The 14,138-nt window shown below is 48.4% G+C and overlaps 40 non-coding genes and 2 pseudogenes across 40 annotated transcripts; all 42 read right to left on the bottom strand.

Annotated features, from left to right (window-relative positions):
• Window positions 1-151: 151 nt before the first annotated feature.
• LOC145027387 (5S ribosomal RNA) lies at window positions 152-270 on the bottom strand. The gene has a single exon (XR_013675308.1). It is a non-coding gene; the product is annotated as a 5S ribosomal RNA (ribosomal RNA).
• Window positions 271-486: 216 nt separating this feature from the next.
• LOC145026959 (5S ribosomal RNA) lies at window positions 487-605 on the bottom strand. The gene has a single exon (XR_013674908.1). It is a non-coding gene; the product is annotated as a 5S ribosomal RNA (ribosomal RNA).
• Window positions 606-824: 219 nt separating this feature from the next.
• LOC145026335 (5S ribosomal RNA) lies at window positions 825-943 on the bottom strand. Its single transcript, XR_013674314.1, has one exon. It is a non-coding gene; the product is annotated as a 5S ribosomal RNA (ribosomal RNA).
• A 217-nt stretch (window positions 944-1,160) lies between these two features.
• LOC145027386 (5S ribosomal RNA) lies at window positions 1,161-1,279 on the bottom strand. The gene has a single exon (XR_013675307.1). It is a non-coding gene; the product is annotated as a 5S ribosomal RNA (ribosomal RNA).
• A 219-nt stretch (window positions 1,280-1,498) lies between these two features.
• Window positions 1,499-1,617, bottom strand: LOC145027214 (5S ribosomal RNA). The gene has a single exon (XR_013675147.1). It is a non-coding gene; the product is annotated as a 5S ribosomal RNA (ribosomal RNA).
• Window positions 1,618-1,836: 219 nt separating this feature from the next.
• LOC145026334 (5S ribosomal RNA) lies at window positions 1,837-1,955 on the bottom strand. The gene has a single exon (XR_013674313.1). It is a non-coding gene; the product is annotated as a 5S ribosomal RNA (ribosomal RNA).
• Window positions 1,956-2,172: 217 nt separating this feature from the next.
• Window positions 2,173-2,291, bottom strand: LOC145027385 (5S ribosomal RNA). The gene has a single exon (XR_013675306.1). It is a non-coding gene; the product is annotated as a 5S ribosomal RNA (ribosomal RNA).
• A 218-nt stretch (window positions 2,292-2,509) lies between these two features.
• On the bottom strand, window positions 2,510-2,628 carry LOC145027213 (5S ribosomal RNA). The gene has a single exon (XR_013675146.1). It is a non-coding gene; the product is annotated as a 5S ribosomal RNA (ribosomal RNA).
• Window positions 2,629-2,846: 218 nt separating this feature from the next.
• Window positions 2,847-2,965, bottom strand: LOC145027250 (5S ribosomal RNA). Its single transcript, XR_013675180.1, has one exon. It is a non-coding gene; the product is annotated as a 5S ribosomal RNA (ribosomal RNA).
• Window positions 2,966-3,184: 219 nt separating this feature from the next.
• Window positions 3,185-3,303, bottom strand: LOC145025566 (5S ribosomal RNA). Its single transcript, XR_013673577.1, has one exon. It is a non-coding gene; the product is annotated as a 5S ribosomal RNA (ribosomal RNA).
• A 219-nt stretch (window positions 3,304-3,522) lies between these two features.
• On the bottom strand, window positions 3,523-3,641 carry LOC145027384 (5S ribosomal RNA). The gene has a single exon (XR_013675305.1). It is a non-coding gene; the product is annotated as a 5S ribosomal RNA (ribosomal RNA).
• Window positions 3,642-3,859: 218 nt separating this feature from the next.
• On the bottom strand, window positions 3,860-3,978 carry LOC145026633 (5S ribosomal RNA). Its single transcript, XR_013674595.1, has one exon. It is a non-coding gene; the product is annotated as a 5S ribosomal RNA (ribosomal RNA).
• Window positions 3,979-4,196: 218 nt separating this feature from the next.
• On the bottom strand, window positions 4,197-4,315 carry LOC145026333 (5S ribosomal RNA). The gene has a single exon (XR_013674312.1). It is a non-coding gene; the product is annotated as a 5S ribosomal RNA (ribosomal RNA).
• A 218-nt stretch (window positions 4,316-4,533) lies between these two features.
• On the bottom strand, window positions 4,534-4,652 carry LOC145026147 (5S ribosomal RNA). The gene has a single exon (XR_013674138.1). It is a non-coding gene; the product is annotated as a 5S ribosomal RNA (ribosomal RNA).
• Window positions 4,653-4,870: 218 nt separating this feature from the next.
• Window positions 4,871-4,989, bottom strand: LOC145027383 (5S ribosomal RNA). The gene has a single exon (XR_013675304.1). It is a non-coding gene; the product is annotated as a 5S ribosomal RNA (ribosomal RNA).
• Window positions 4,990-5,205: 216 nt separating this feature from the next.
• Window positions 5,206-5,324, bottom strand: LOC145026931 (5S ribosomal RNA). Its single transcript, XR_013674880.1, has one exon. It is a non-coding gene; the product is annotated as a 5S ribosomal RNA (ribosomal RNA).
• A 220-nt stretch (window positions 5,325-5,544) lies between these two features.
• LOC145026970 (5S ribosomal RNA) lies at window positions 5,545-5,663 on the bottom strand. Its single transcript, XR_013674918.1, has one exon. It is a non-coding gene; the product is annotated as a 5S ribosomal RNA (ribosomal RNA).
• Window positions 5,664-5,881: 218 nt separating this feature from the next.
• LOC145026138 (5S ribosomal RNA) lies at window positions 5,882-6,000 on the bottom strand. Its single transcript, XR_013674129.1, has one exon. It is a non-coding gene; the product is annotated as a 5S ribosomal RNA (ribosomal RNA).
• Window positions 6,001-6,218: 218 nt separating this feature from the next.
• On the bottom strand, window positions 6,219-6,337 carry LOC145027382 (5S ribosomal RNA). Its single transcript, XR_013675303.1, has one exon. It is a non-coding gene; the product is annotated as a 5S ribosomal RNA (ribosomal RNA).
• A 216-nt stretch (window positions 6,338-6,553) lies between these two features.
• LOC145025873 (5S ribosomal RNA) lies at window positions 6,554-6,672 on the bottom strand. The gene has a single exon (XR_013673865.1). It is a non-coding gene; the product is annotated as a 5S ribosomal RNA (ribosomal RNA).
• A 218-nt stretch (window positions 6,673-6,890) lies between these two features.
• Window positions 6,891-7,009, bottom strand: LOC145026163 (5S ribosomal RNA). The gene has a single exon (XR_013674153.1). It is a non-coding gene; the product is annotated as a 5S ribosomal RNA (ribosomal RNA).
• A 216-nt stretch (window positions 7,010-7,225) lies between these two features.
• LOC145027226 (5S ribosomal RNA) lies at window positions 7,226-7,344 on the bottom strand. Its single transcript, XR_013675158.1, has one exon. It is a non-coding gene; the product is annotated as a 5S ribosomal RNA (ribosomal RNA).
• Window positions 7,345-7,561: 217 nt separating this feature from the next.
• Window positions 7,562-7,680, bottom strand: LOC145027137 (5S ribosomal RNA). The gene has a single exon (XR_013675075.1). It is a non-coding gene; the product is annotated as a 5S ribosomal RNA (ribosomal RNA).
• A 218-nt stretch (window positions 7,681-7,898) lies between these two features.
• Window positions 7,899-8,017, bottom strand: LOC145026493 (5S ribosomal RNA). The gene has a single exon (XR_013674464.1). It is a non-coding gene; the product is annotated as a 5S ribosomal RNA (ribosomal RNA).
• A 219-nt stretch (window positions 8,018-8,236) lies between these two features.
• Window positions 8,237-8,355, bottom strand: LOC145026873 (5S ribosomal RNA). Its single transcript, XR_013674825.1, has one exon. It is a non-coding gene; the product is annotated as a 5S ribosomal RNA (ribosomal RNA).
• A 218-nt stretch (window positions 8,356-8,573) lies between these two features.
• Window positions 8,574-8,692, bottom strand: LOC145027108 (5S ribosomal RNA). Its single transcript, XR_013675048.1, has one exon. It is a non-coding gene; the product is annotated as a 5S ribosomal RNA (ribosomal RNA).
• Window positions 8,693-8,861: 169 nt separating this feature from the next.
• On the bottom strand, window positions 8,862-8,980 carry LOC145027037 (5S ribosomal RNA). The gene has a single exon (XR_013674981.1). It is a non-coding gene; the product is annotated as a 5S ribosomal RNA (ribosomal RNA).
• Window positions 8,981-9,196: 216 nt separating this feature from the next.
• Window positions 9,197-9,315, bottom strand: LOC145027668 (5S ribosomal RNA; annotated as a pseudogene).
• Window positions 9,316-9,531: 216 nt separating this feature from the next.
• LOC145027590 (5S ribosomal RNA) lies at window positions 9,532-9,650 on the bottom strand. Its single transcript, XR_013675502.1, has one exon. It is a non-coding gene; the product is annotated as a 5S ribosomal RNA (ribosomal RNA).
• Window positions 9,651-9,869: 219 nt separating this feature from the next.
• Window positions 9,870-9,988, bottom strand: LOC145027348 (5S ribosomal RNA). Its single transcript, XR_013675271.1, has one exon. It is a non-coding gene; the product is annotated as a 5S ribosomal RNA (ribosomal RNA).
• Window positions 9,989-10,205: 217 nt separating this feature from the next.
• On the bottom strand, window positions 10,206-10,323 carry LOC145027613 (5S ribosomal RNA). Its single transcript, XR_013675524.1, has one exon. It is a non-coding gene; the product is annotated as a 5S ribosomal RNA (ribosomal RNA).
• Window positions 10,324-10,539: 216 nt separating this feature from the next.
• Window positions 10,540-10,658, bottom strand: LOC145027507 (5S ribosomal RNA). The gene has a single exon (XR_013675422.1). It is a non-coding gene; the product is annotated as a 5S ribosomal RNA (ribosomal RNA).
• A 219-nt stretch (window positions 10,659-10,877) lies between these two features.
• LOC145027584 (5S ribosomal RNA) lies at window positions 10,878-10,996 on the bottom strand. The gene has a single exon (XR_013675496.1). It is a non-coding gene; the product is annotated as a 5S ribosomal RNA (ribosomal RNA).
• A 216-nt stretch (window positions 10,997-11,212) lies between these two features.
• On the bottom strand, window positions 11,213-11,331 carry LOC145027518 (5S ribosomal RNA). Its single transcript, XR_013675433.1, has one exon. It is a non-coding gene; the product is annotated as a 5S ribosomal RNA (ribosomal RNA).
• Window positions 11,332-11,548: 217 nt separating this feature from the next.
• On the bottom strand, window positions 11,549-11,666 carry LOC145027537 (5S ribosomal RNA). Its single transcript, XR_013675451.1, has one exon. It is a non-coding gene; the product is annotated as a 5S ribosomal RNA (ribosomal RNA).
• Window positions 11,667-11,883: 217 nt separating this feature from the next.
• On the bottom strand, window positions 11,884-12,002 carry LOC145027557 (5S ribosomal RNA). Its single transcript, XR_013675470.1, has one exon. It is a non-coding gene; the product is annotated as a 5S ribosomal RNA (ribosomal RNA).
• Window positions 12,003-12,221: 219 nt separating this feature from the next.
• Window positions 12,222-12,340, bottom strand: LOC145027347 (5S ribosomal RNA). Its single transcript, XR_013675270.1, has one exon. It is a non-coding gene; the product is annotated as a 5S ribosomal RNA (ribosomal RNA).
• A 218-nt stretch (window positions 12,341-12,558) lies between these two features.
• Window positions 12,559-12,676, bottom strand: LOC145027643 (5S ribosomal RNA; annotated as a pseudogene).
• A 216-nt stretch (window positions 12,677-12,892) lies between these two features.
• LOC145027506 (5S ribosomal RNA) lies at window positions 12,893-13,011 on the bottom strand. Its single transcript, XR_013675421.1, has one exon. It is a non-coding gene; the product is annotated as a 5S ribosomal RNA (ribosomal RNA).
• Window positions 13,012-13,230: 219 nt separating this feature from the next.
• LOC145027583 (5S ribosomal RNA) lies at window positions 13,231-13,349 on the bottom strand. The gene has a single exon (XR_013675495.1). It is a non-coding gene; the product is annotated as a 5S ribosomal RNA (ribosomal RNA).
• A 216-nt stretch (window positions 13,350-13,565) lies between these two features.
• Window positions 13,566-13,684, bottom strand: LOC145027517 (5S ribosomal RNA). Its single transcript, XR_013675432.1, has one exon. It is a non-coding gene; the product is annotated as a 5S ribosomal RNA (ribosomal RNA).
• Window positions 13,685-13,901: 217 nt separating this feature from the next.
• Window positions 13,902-14,019, bottom strand: LOC145027536 (5S ribosomal RNA). The gene has a single exon (XR_013675450.1). It is a non-coding gene; the product is annotated as a 5S ribosomal RNA (ribosomal RNA).
• Between the last annotated feature and the right edge of the window lie 119 nt (window positions 14,020-14,138).

Genomic DNA, 14,138 nt, shown 5'->3' with positions numbered 1-14,138 from the left:
GAGGCTTGGGACCCACGTGATGGATCGGCTCGGTTCGGGAAACAAGAAAACAATCACCATTGAACCGGAGGCCGCCCGAGCATGGATATAGCAAGAAAGAAAAAAAAAACGCACCTAAAACATAAAAAAACGCAGACGGGCAACGAAAAAGGGGGTGCAACACGAGGACTTATCTGAGGGTCACCCGTCCTAGTACTACTCTCGCCCAAGCACGCTTAACTGCGGAGTTCTGATGGGATCCGGTGCATTAGTGTTGGTATGATCGCACCCAAAATACTATCCATGCTTATTGTTTTTATGTCTTACAAGACGCAGAACCTCGTTTGCTTTCGGACGCGAGGCGTATGACCCACGTGATGGATCGGCTCGGTTCGGGAAACAAGAAAACAACCAACATTGAACCGGAGGCCGCCCGAGCATGGATATAGCAAGAAAGAAAAAAAAACGCACCTAAAACATAAAAAACACAGACGGGCAACGAAATAGGGGGTGCAACACGAGGACTTCCCAGGGGGTCACCCATCCTAGTACTACTCTCGCCCAAGCACGCTTAACTGCGGAGTTCTGATGGGATCCGGTGCATTATTGCTAGTAAGATCGCACCCGAAATACTCTCCATGCTTATTGTTTTTATGTCTTACAAGACACAGAACCTCGTTTGCTTTCGGACGCGAGGCGTGGGACCCACGTGATGGATCGGCTCGGTTCGGGAAACAAAGAAAACAATCAACATTGAACCGGAGGCCGCCCGAGCATGGTGATAGCAAGAAAGAAAAAAAAAACGCACCTAAAACATAAAAAAACGCAGACGGGCAACGAAAAAGAGGGTGCAACACGAGGACTTCCCAAGGGGTCACCCATCCTAGTACTACTCTCGCCCAAGCACGCTTAACTGCGGAGTTCTGATAGGATCCGGTGCATTAGTGCTGGTATGATCGCACCCGAAATACTATCCATGCTTATTGTTTTTATGTCTTACAAGACGCAGAACCTCGTTTGCTTTCTTACGCGAGGCGTGGGACCCACGTGATGGATCGGCTCGGTTCGGGAAACAAGAAAACAATCAACATTGAACCGGAGGCCGCCCGAGCATGGATATAGCAAGAAAGAAAAAAAAACGCACCTAAAACATAAAAAAACGCAAACGGGCAACGAAAAAGGGGGTGCAACACGAGGACTTATCTGAGGGTCACCCGTCCTAGTACTACTCTCGCCCAAGCACGCTTAACTGCGGAGTTCTGATGGGATCCGGTGCATTAGTGTTGGTATGATCGCACCCAAAATACTATCCATGCTTATTGTTTTTATGTCTTACAAGACGCAGAACCTCGTTTGCTTTCGGACGCGAGGCGTATGACCCACGTGATGGATCGGCTCGGTTCGGGAAACAAGAAAACAACCAACATTGAACCGGAGGCCGCCCGAGCATGGATATAACAAGAAAGGAAAAAAAAAAACGCACCTAGAACATAAAAAAACGCAGACAGGCACCGAAAAGGGGGTGCAACACGAGGACTTCCCAGGGGGTCACCCATCCTAGTACTACTCTCGCCCAAGCACGCTTAACTGCGATGTTCTGATGGGATCCGGTGCATTAGTGTTGGTATGATCGCACCCGAAATACTCTCCATGCTTATTGTTTTTATGTCTTACAAGACACAGAACCTCGTTTGCTTTCGGACGCGAGGCGTGGGACCCACGTGATGGATCGGCTCGGTTCGGGAAACAAAGAAAACAATCAACATTGAACCGGAGGCCGCCCGAGCATGGTGATAGCAAGAAAGAAAAAAAAAACGCACCTAAAACATAAAAAAACGCAGACGGGCAACGAAAAAGAGGGTGCAACACGAGGACTTCCCAAGGGGTCACCCATCCTAGTACTACTCTCGCCCAAGCACGCTTAACTGCGGAGTTCTGATAGGATCCGGTGCATTAGTGCTGGTATGATCGCACCCGAAATACTATCCATGCTTATTGTTTTTATGTCTTACAAGACGCAGAACCTCGTTTGCTTTCTTACGCGAGGCGTGGGACCCACGTGATGGATCGGCTCGGTTCGGGAAACAAGAAAACAATCAACATTGAACCGGAGGCCGCCCGAGCATGGATATAGCAAGAAAGAAAAAAAAACGCACCTAAAACATAAAAAAACGCAAACGGGCAACGAAAAAGGGGGTGCAACACGAGGACTTATCTGAGGGTCACCCGTCCTAGTACTACTCTCGCCCAAGCACGCTTAACTGCGGAGTTCTGATGGGATCCGGTGCATTAGTGTTGGTATGATCGCACCCAAAATACTATCCATGCTTATTGTTTTTATGTCTTACAAGACGCAGAACCTCGTTTGCTTTCGGACGCGAGGCGTATGACCCACGTGATGGATCGGCTCGGTTCGGGAAACAAGAAAACAACCAACATTGAACCGGAGGCCGCCCGAGCATGGATATAACAAGAAAGGAAAAAAAAAACGCACCTAAAACATAAAAAAACGCAGACGGGCACCGAAAAGGGGGTGCAACACGAGGACTTCCCAGGGGGTCACCCATCCTAGTACTACTCTCGCCCAAGCACGCTTAACTGCGATGTTCTGATGGGATCCGGTGCATTAGTGTTGGTATGATCGCACCCGAAATACTCTCCATGCTTATTGTTTTTATGTCTTACAAGACACAGAACCTCGTTTGCTTTCGGACGCGAGGCGTGGGACCCACGTGATGGATCGGCTCGGTTCGGGAAACAAGAAAACAATCAACATTGAACCGGAGGCCGCCCGAGCATGGATATAGCAAGAAAGAAAAAAAAAACGCACCTAAAACATAAAAAAACGCAGACGGGCAACGAAAAAGAGGGTGCAACACGAGGACTTCCCAAGGGGTCACCCATCCTAGTACTACTCTCGCCCAAGCACGCTTAACTGCGGAGTTTTGATAGGATCCGGTGCATTAGTGTTGGTATGATCGCACCCGAAATACTATCCATGCTTATTGTTTTTATGTCTTACAAGACGCAGAACCTCGTTTGCTTTCTGACGCGAGGCGTGGGACCCACGTGATGGATCGGCTCGGTTCGGGAAACAAGAAAACAATCAACATTGAACTGGAGGCCCCCCGAGCATGTATATAGCAAGAAAGAAAAAAAAACGCACCTAAAACATAAAAAAAAACACAGACGGGCAACGAAAAATGGGGTGCAACACGAGGACTTCCCAGGGGGTCACCCATGCTAGTACTACTCTCGCCCAAGCACGCTTAACTGCGGAGTTCTGATGGGATCCGGTGCATTAGTGCTGGTATGATCGCACCCGAAATACTATCCATGCTTATTATTTTTATGTCTTACAAGACGCAGAACCTCGTTTGCTTTCGGACGCGAGGCGTGGGACCCACGTGATGGATCGGCTCGGTTCGGGAAACAAGAAAACAATCAACATTGAACCGGAGCCCGCCCGAGCATGGATATAGCAAGAAAGAAAAAAAAAAACGCACCTAAAACATAAAAAAACGCAAACGGGCAACGAAAAAGGGGGTGCAACACGAGGACTTATCTGAGGGTCACCCGTCCTAGTACTACTCTCGCCCAAGCACGCTTAACTGCGGAGTTCTGATGGGATCCGGTGCATTAGTGTTGGTATGATCGCACCCAAAATACCATCCATGCTTATTGTTTTTATGTATTACAAGACGCAGAACCTCGTTTGCTTTCGGACGCGAGGCGTATGACCCACGTGATGGATCGGCTCGGTTCGGGAAACAAGAAAACAACCAACATTGAACCGGTGGCCGCCCGAGGATGGATATAGCAAGAAAGGAAAAAAAAACGCACCTAAAACATAAAAAAACGCAGACGGGCAACGAAATAGGGGGTGCAACACGAGGACTTCCCAGGGGGTCACCCATCCTAGTACTACTCTCGCCCGAGCACGCTTAACTGCGGAGTTCTGATGGGATCCGGTGCATTAGTGCTAGTAAGATCGCACCCGAAATACTCTCCATGCTTATTGTTTTTATGTCTTACAAGACACAGAACCTCGTTTGCTTTCGGACGCGAGGCGTGGGACCCACGTGATGGATCGGCTCGGTTCGGGAAACAAAGAAAACAATCAACATTGAACCGGAGGCCGCCCGAGCATGGTGATAGCAAGAAAGAAAAAAAAACGCACCTAAAACATAAAAAAACGCAGACGGGCAACGAAAAAGAGGGTGCAACACGAGGACTTCCCAAGGGGTCACCCATCCTAGTACTACTCTCGCCCAAGCACGCTTAACTGCGGAGTTCTGATAGGATCCGGTGCATTAGTGCTGGTATGATCGCACCCGAAATACTATCCATGCTTATTGTTTTTATGTCTTACAAGACGCAGAACCTCGTTTGCTTTCTGACGCGAGGCGTGGGACCCACGTGATGGATCGGCTCGGTTCGGGAAACAAGAAAACAATCAACATTGAACTGGAGGCCCCCCGAGCATGTATATAGCAAGAAAGAAAAAAAAACGCACCTAAAACATAAAAAAAACACAGACGGGCAACGAAAAATGGGGTGCAACACGAGGACTTCCCAGGGGATCACCCATCCTAGTACTACTCTCGCCCAAGCACGCTTAACTGCGGAGTTCTGATGGGATCCGGTGCATTAGTGCTGGTATAATCGCACCCAAAATACTATCCATGCTTATTATTTTTATGTCTTACAAGACGCAGAACCTCGTTTGCTTTCGGACGCGAGGCTTGGGACCCACGTGATGGATCGGCTCGGTTCGGGAAACAAGAAAACAATCACCATTGAACCGGAGGCCGCCCGAGCATGGATATAGCAAGAAAGAAAAAAAAAACGCACCTAAAACATAAAAAAACGCAGATGGGCAACGAAAAAGGGGGTGCAACACGAGGACTTATCTGAGGGTCACCCGTCCTAGTACTACTCTCGCCCAAGCACGCTTAACTGCGGAGTTCTGATGGGATCCGGTGCATTAGTGTTGGTATGATCGCACCCAAAATACTATCCATGCTTATTGTTTTTATGTCTTACAAGACGCAGAACCTCGTTTGCTTTCGGACGCGAGGCGTATGACCCACGTGATGGATCGGCTCGGTTCGGGAAACAAGAAAACAACCAACATTGAACCGGAGGCCGCCCAAGCATGGATATAGCAAGAAAGAAAAAAAAACGCACCTAAAACATAAAAAACGCAGACGGGCAACGAAATAGGGGGTGCAACACGAGGACTTCCCAGGGGGTCACCCATCCTAGTACTACTCTCGCCCAAGTACGCTTAACTGCGGAGTTCTGATGGGATCCGGTGCATTAGTGCTAGTAAGATCGCACCCGAAATATTCTCCATGCTTATTGTTTTTATGTCTTACAAGACACAGAACCTCGTTTGCTTTCGGACGCGAGGCGTGGGACCCACGTGATGGATCGGCTCGGTTCGGGAAACAAAGAAAACAATCAACATTGAACCGGAGGCCGCCCGAGCATGGTTATAGCAAGAAAGAAAAAAAAAAACGCACCTAAAACATAAAAAAACGCAGACGGGCAACGAAAAAGAGGGTGCAACACGAGGACTTCCCAGGGGGTCACCCATCCTAGTACTACTCTCGCCAAAGCACGCTTAACTGCGGAGTTCTGATAGGATCCGGTGCATTAGTGCTGGTATGATCGCACCCGAAATACTATCCATGCTTATTGTTTTTATGTCTTACAAGACGCAGAACCTCGTTTGCTTTCTGACGCGAGGCGTGGGACCCACGTGATGGATCGGCTCGGTTCGGGAAACAAGAAAACAATCAACATTGAACCGAAGGCCGCCCGAGCATGGATATAGCAAGAAAGAAAAAAAAAACGCACCTAAAACATAAAAAAACGCAGACGGGCAACGAAAAAGGGGGTGCAACACGAAGACTTCCCAGGGGGTCACCCATCCTAGTACTACTCTCGCCCAAGCACGCTTAACTGCGGAGTTCTGATGGGATCCGGTGCATTAGTGCTGGTATAATCGCACCCAAAATACTATCCATGCTTATTATTTTTATGTCTTACAAGACGCAGAACCTCGTTTGCTTTCGGAAGCGAGGCTTGTGACCCACGTGATGGATCGGCTCGGTTCGGGAAACAAGAAAACAATCGCCATTGAACCGGAGGCCGCCCGAGCATGGATATAGCAAGAAAGAAAAAAAAAACGCACCTAAAACAAAAAAAAACGCAGACGGGCAACGAAAAAGGGGGTGCAACACGAGGACTTATCTGAGGGTCACCCGTCCTAGTACTACTCTCGCCCAAGCACGCTTAACTGCGGAGTTCTGATGGGATCCGGTGCATTAGTGTTGGTATGATCGCACCCAAAATACTATCCATGCTTATTGTTTTTATGTCTTACAAGACGCAGAACCTCGTTTGCTTTCGGACGCGAGGCGTATGACCCACGTGATGGATCGGCTCGGTTCGGGAAACAAGAAAACAACCAACATTGAACCGGAGGCCGCCCGAGCATGGATATAGCAAGAAAGAAAAAAAAACGCACCTAAAACATAAAAAACGCAGACGGGCAACGAAATAGGGGGTGCAACACGAGGACTTCCCAGGGGGTCACCCATCCTAGTACTACTCTCGCCCAAGTACGCTTAACTGCGGAGTTCTGATGGGATCCGGTGCATTAGTGCTGGTATGATCGCACCCGAAATACTATCCATGCTTATTGTTTTTATGTCTTACAAGACGCAGAACCTCGTTTGCTTTCGGACGCGAGGCGTGGGACCCACGTGATGGATCGGCTCGGTTCGGGTAACAAGAAAACAATAAACATTGAACCGGAGGCCGCCCGAGCATGGATATAGCAAGAAAGAAAAAAAAAACGCACCTAAAACATAAAAAAACGCAGACGGGCAATGAAAAAGGGGGTGCAACACGAGGACTTCCCAGGGGGTCACCCATCCTAGTACTACTCTCGCCCAAGCACGCTTAACTGCGGAGTTCTGATGGGATCCGGTGCATTAGTGTTGGTATGATCGCACCCAAAATACTATCCATGCTTATTGTTTTTATGTCTTACAAGACGCAGAACCTCGTTTGCTTTCGGACGCGAGGCGTATGACCCACGTGATGAATCGGCTCGGTTCGGGAAACAAGAAAACAACCAACATTGAACCGGAGGCCGCCCGAGCATGGATATAGCAAGAAAGGAAAAAAAACGCACCTAAAACATAAAAAAACGCAGACGGGCAACGAAAAGGGGGTGCAACACGAGGACTTCCCAGGGGGTCACCCATCCTAGTACTACTCTCGCCCAAGCATGCTTAACTGCGGTGTTCTGATGGGATCCGGTGCATTAGTGTTGGTATGATCGCACCCGAAATACTCTCCATGCTTATTGTTTTTATGTCTTACAAGACACAGAAACTCGTTTGCTTTCGGACGCGAGGCGTGGGACCCACGTGATGTATCGGCTCGGTTCGGGAAACAAGAAAACAATCAACATTGAACTGGAGGCCGCCCGAGCATGGATATAGCAAGAAAGAAAAAAAAACGCACCTAAAACATAAAAAAACGCAGACGGGCAACGAAAAAGAGGGTGCAACACAAGGACTTCCCAGGGGGTCACCCATCCTAGTACTACTCTCGCCAAAGCACGCTTAACTACGGAGTTCTGATAGGATCCGGTGCATTAGTGCTGGTATGATCGCACCCGAAATACTATCCATGCTTATTGTTTTTATGTCTTACAAGACGCAGAACCTCGTTTGCTTTCGGACGCGAGGCGTGGGACCCACGTGATGGATCGGCTCGGTTCGGGAAACAAGAAAACAATCAACATTGAACCGGAGGCCGCCCGAGCATGGATATAGCAAGAAAGAAAAAAAAAAAACGCACCTAAAACATAAAAAACGCAGACGGGCAACAAAAAAGGGGTGCAACACAAGGACTTCCCAGGGGATCACCCATCCTAGTACTACTCTCGCCCAAGCACGCTTAACTTCGGAGTTCTGATGGGATCCGGTGCATTAGTGCTGATATGATCGCACCCAAAATACTATCCATGCTTATTATTTTTATGTCTTACAAGACGCAGAACCTCGTTTACTTTCGCACGCGAGGCGTGGGACCCATTTGATGGATCGGCTCGGTTCGGGAAACAAGAAAACAATAAACATTGAACCGGAGGACGCTCGAGCATGGATATAGCAAGAAAAAAGAAAAAAACGCACCTAAAACATAAAAAAAGCGCAGACGGGCAACGAAAAATGGGGTGCAACACGAGGACTTCCCAGGGGGTCACCCATCCTAGTACTACTCTCGCCCAACCACGCTTAACTACGGAGTTCTGATGGGATCCAGTGCATTAGTGCTGGTATGATCGCACCCGAAATACTGTCCATGCTTATTGTTTTTATGTCTTACAAGACGCAGAACCTCGTTTGCTTTCGGACGCGAGGCGTGGGACCCACGTGATGGATCGGCTCGGTTCGGGAAACAAGAAAACAATCAACATTGAGCCGGAGGCCGCCCGAGCATGGATATAGCAAGAAAGACAAAAAAAACGCACCTAGAACATAAAAAAACGCAGACGGACAACGAAAAAGGGGGTGCAACACGAGGACTTCCCAAGGGGTCACCCATCCTAGTACTACTCTCGCCCAACCACGCTTAACTACGGAGTTCTAATGGAATCCGGTGCATTAGTGCTGGTATGATCGCACCCGAAATACAATCCATGCTTACTGTTTTTATGTCTTACAAGACGCAGAACCTCGTTTGCTTTCGGACGCGAGGCGTGGGACCCACGTGATGGATCGGCTCGGTTCGGGAAACAAGAAAACAATCAAAAATGAACCTGAGGCCGCCCGAGCATTGATATAGCAACGAAAAAGGGGGTGCAACACGAGGACTTCCCAGGGGGTCACCCATCCTAGTACTACACTCGCCCAACCACGCTTAACTGCGGAGTTCTGATGGAATCCGGTGCATTAGTGCTGGTATGATCGCACCCGAAATACTATCCATGCTTATTGTTTTTATGTCTTACAAGATGTAGAACCTCGTTTGCTTTCGGACGCGAGGCGTGGGACCCACGTGATGGATCGGCTCGGTTCGGGAAACAAGAAAACAATCAAAATTGAACCGGAGGCCGCCTGAGCATGGATATAGCAAGAAAGAAAAAAAAACGCAATTAAAACATAAAAAAATGCAGATGGGCAACGAAAAGGGGGTGCAACACGAGGACGTCCCATGGGGTCACCCATCCTAGTAGTACTCTCGCTCAAGCACGCTTAACTGCGCAGTTCTGATGAGATCCGGTGCATTAGTGCTGGTCTGATCGCACCTAAAATACTATCCATGTTTATTGTTTTTATGTCTTACAAGACGCAGAACCTCGTTTGCTTTCGGACGCGAGGCGTGGGACCCACGTGATGGATCGGCTCGGTTCGGGATACAAGAAAACAATCAACATTGAACTGGAGGCCGCCCGAACATGTATATAGCAAGAAAGAAAAAAAACGCACCTATAACATAAAAAAACGCAGACGAGCAACGAAAAAGGCGGTGCAATACAAGGACTTCCCAGGGGGTCACCCATCCTAGTACTACTCTCGCCCAACCACGCTTAACTACGGAGTTCTGATGGAATCTAGTGAATTAGTGCGGGTATGATCGCACCCGAAATACTGTCCACGCTTATTGTTTTTATGTCTTACTAGACGCAGAACCTCGTTTGCTTTCGGACGCGAGGCGTGGGACCCATGTGATGGATCGGCTCGGTTCGGGAAACAAGAAAACAATCAACATTGAACCGGAGACCGTCCGAGCATGGATATAGCAAGAAAGAAAAAAGAAAACGCACCTAAAACATAAAAAAACGCAGACGGGCAACGAAAAAGGGGGTGCAACACGAGGACTTCCCAGGGGGTCACCCATCCTAGTACTACTCTCGCCCAAGCACGATTAACTGCGCAGTTCTGATGGGATCCGGCGCATTATTGCTGGTATGATTGCACCCAAAATACTATCCATGCTTATTGTTTTTATGTCCTACAAGACGCAGAACCTCGTTTGCTTTCGGACGCGAGGCGTGGGACCCACATGATGGATCGGCTTAGTTCGGGAGACAAGAAAACAATCTACATTGAACCGGAGGCCGCCCGAGCATGGATATAGCAAGAAAGAAAAAAAAACGCACCTAAAACATAAAAAAACGCAGACGGGCAACGAAAAAGGGGGTGCAACACGAGGGCTTCCCAGGGGGTCACCCATCCTAGTACTACTCTCGCAAAGCATGCTTATCTGCGGAGTTCTGATGGGATCCTGTGCATTAGTGCTAGTATGATCGCACCCGAAATACTATCCATGCTTATTGTTTTTATGTCTTACAAGACGCAGAACCTCGTTTGCTTTCGGACGCGAGGCGTGGGACCCACGTGATGGATCGGCTCGGTTCGGGAAACAAGAAAACAATCAACATTGAACTGGATGCCGCCCGAGCATGTATATAGCAAGAAAGAAAAAAAACGCACCTAAAACATAAAAAAACGCAGACGAGCAACGAAAAGGGGGGTGCAATACAAGGACTTCCCAGGGGGTCACCCATCCTAGTACTACTCTCGCCCAACCACGCTTAACTACGGAGTTCTGATGAAATCTAGTGAATTAGTGCTGGTATGATCGCACCCGAAATACTGTCCATGCTTATTGTTTTTATGTCTTACTAGACGCAGAACCTCGTTTGCTTTCGGACGCGAGGCGTGGGACCCATGTGATGGATCGGCTCAGTTCGGGAAACAAGAAAACAATCAACATTGAACCGGAGACCGTCCGAGCTTGGATATAGCAAGAAAGAAAAAAGAAAACGCACCTAAAACATAAAAAAACGCAGACGGGCAACGAAAAAGGGGGTGCAACACGAGAACTTCCCAGGGGGTCACCCATCCTAGTAGTACTCTCGCTCAAGCACGCTTAACTGCGCAGTTCTGATGAGATCCGGTGCATTAGTGCTGGTCTGATCGCACCTAAAATACTATCCATGTTTATTGTTTTTATGTCTTACAAGACGCAGAACCTCGTTTGCTTTCGGACGCGAGGCGTGGGACCCACGTGATGGATCGGCTCGGTTCGGGAAACAAGAAAACAATCAACATTGAACCGGAGGCCGCCCGAGCATGGATATAGCAAGAAAGAAAAAAAACGCACCAAAAACATAAAAAAACGCAGACGGGCAACGAAAAAGGGGGTGCAACACGAGGACTTCCTAGGGGGTCACCCATCCTAGTACTACTCTCGCCCAAGCACGATTAACTGCGCAGTTCTGTTGGGATCCGGTGCATTATTGCTGGTATGATCGCACCCAAAATACTATCCATGCTTATTGTTTTTATGTCCTACAAGACGCAGAACCTCGTTTGCTTTCGGACGCGAGGCGCGGGACCCACATGATGGATCAGCTTAGTTCGGGAAACAAGAAAACAATCTACATTGAACCGGAGGCTGCCCGAGCATGGATATAGCAAGAAAGAAAAAAAAACGCACCTAAAACATAAAAAAACGCAGACGGGCAACGAAAAAGGGGGTGCAACACAAGGACTTCCCTGGGGGTCACCCATCCTAGTACTACTCTCGCCAAGCACGCTTATCTGCGGAGTTCTGATGGGATCCTGTGCATTAGTGCTAGTATGATCGCACCCGAAAATACTATCCATGCTTATTGTTTTTATGTCTTAGAAGACGCAGAACCTCATTTGCTTTCGGACGCGAGGCGTGGGACCCACGTGATGGATCGGCTCGGTTCGGGAAACAAGAAAACAATCAACATTGAACTGGAGGCCGCCCGAACATGTATATAGCAAGAAAGAAAAAAAACGCACCTATAACATAAAAAAACGCAGACGAGCAACGAAAAAGGCGGTGCAATACAAGGACTTCCCAGGGGGTCACCCATCCTAGTACTACTCTCGCCCAACCACGCTTAACTACGGAGTTCTGATGGAATCTAGTGAATTAGTGCTGGTATGATCGCACCCGAAATACTGTCCACGCTTATTGTTTTTATGTCTTACTAGACGCAGAACCTCGTTTGCTTTCGGACGCGAGGCGTGGGACCCATGTGATGGATCGGCTCGGTTCGGGAAACAAGAAAACAATCAACATTGAACCGGAGACCGTCCGAGCATGGATATAGCAAGAAAGAAAAAAGAAAACGCACCTAAAACATAAAAAAACGCAGACGGGCAACGAAAAAGGGGGTGCAACACGAGGACTTCCCAGGGGGTCACCCATCCTAGTACTACTCTCGCCCAAGCACGATTAACTGCGCAGTTCTGATGGGATCCGGCGCATTATTGCTGGTATGATTGCACCCAAAATACTATCCATGCTTATTGTTTTTATGTCCTACAAGACGCAGAACCTCGTTTGCTTTCGGACGCGAGGCGTGGGACCCACATGATGGATCGGCTTAGTTCGGGAGACAAGAAAACAATCTACATTGAACCGGAGGCCGCCCGAGCATGGATATAGCAAGAAAGAAAAAAAAAACGCACCTAAAACATAAAAAAACGCAGACGGGCAACGAAAAAGGGGGTGCAACACGAGGGCTTCCCAGGGGGTCACCCATCCTAGTACTACTCTCGCAAAGCATGCTTATCTGCGGAGTTCTGATGGGATCTTGTGCATTAGTGCTAGTATGATCGCACCCGAAATACTATCCATGCTTATTGTTTTTATGTCTTACAAGACGCAGAACCTCGTTTGCTTTCGGACGCGAGGCGTGGGACCCACGTGATGGATCGGCTCGGTTCGGGAAACAAGAAAACAATCAACATTGAACTGGATGCCGCCCGAGCATGTATATAGCAAGAAAGAAAAAAAACGCACCTAAAACATAAAAAAACGCAGACGAGCAACGAAAAGGGGGGTGCAATACAAGGACTTCCCAGGGGGTCACCCATCCTAGTACTACTCTCGCCCAACCACGCTTAACTACGGAGTTCTGATGAAATCTAGTGAATTAGTGCTGGTATGATCGCACCCGAAATACTGTCCATGCTTATTGTTTTTATGTCTTACTAGACGCAGAACCTCGTTTGCTTTCGGACGCGAGGCGTGGGACCCATGTGATGGATCGGCTCAGTTCGGGAAACAAGAAAACAATCAACATTGAACCGGAGACCGTCCGAGCTTGGATATAGCAAGAAAGAAAAAAGAAAACGCACCTAAAACATAAAAAAACGCAGACGGGCAACGAAAAAGGGGGTGCAACACGAGAACTTCCCAGGGGGTCACCCATCCTAGTAGTACTCTCGCTCAAGCACGCTTAACTGCGCAGTTCTGATGAGATCCGGTGCATTAGTGCTGGTCTGATCGCACCTAAAATACTATCCATGTTTATTGTTTTTATGTCTTACAAGACGCAGAACCTCGTTTGCTTTCGGACGCGAGGCGTGGGACCCACGTGATGGATCGGCTCGGTTCGGGAAACAAGAAAACAATCAACATTGAACCGGAGGCCGCCCGAGCATGGATATAGCAAGAAAGAAAAAAAACGCACCAAAAACATAAAAAAACGCAGACGGGCAACGAAAAAGGGGGTGCAACACGAGGACTTCCTAGGGGGTCACCCATCCTAGTACTACTCTCGCCCAAGCACGATTAACTGCGCAGTTCTGTTGGGATCCGGTGCATTATTGCTGGTATGATCGCACCCAAAATACTATCCATGCTTATTGTTTTTATGTCCTACAAGACGCAGAACCTCGTTTGCTTTCGGACGCGAGGCGCGGGACCCACATGATGGATCAGCTTAGTTCGGGAAACAAGAAAACAATCTACATTGAACCGGAGGCTGCCCGAGCATGGATATAGCAAGATAGAAAAAAAAACGCACCTAAAACATAAAAAAACGCAGACGGGCAACGAAAAAGGGGGTGCAACACAAGGACTTCCCTGGGGGTCACCCATCCTAGTACTACTCTCGCCAAGCACGCTTATCTGCGGAGTTCTGATGGGATCCTGTGCATTAGTGCTAGTATGATCGCACCCGAAAATACTATCCATGCTTATTGTTTTTATGTCTTAGAAGACGCAGAACCTCATTTGCTTTCGGACGCGAGGCGTGGGACCCACGTGATGGATCGGCTCGGTTCGGGAAACAAGAAAAC

The sequence above is a fragment of the Lactuca saligna genome, chromosome 1 (assembly GCF_052625555.1).
Source record: "Lactuca saligna cultivar CGN05327 chromosome 1, ASM5262555v1, whole genome shotgun sequence".
NCBI classification, from domain to species: Eukaryota; Viridiplantae; Streptophyta; class Magnoliopsida; order Asterales; family Asteraceae; genus Lactuca; species Lactuca saligna.
The sequence above is the reverse complement of the archived record's forward strand: the minus strand, read 5'-3'. Positions and strand labels throughout refer to the sequence as shown.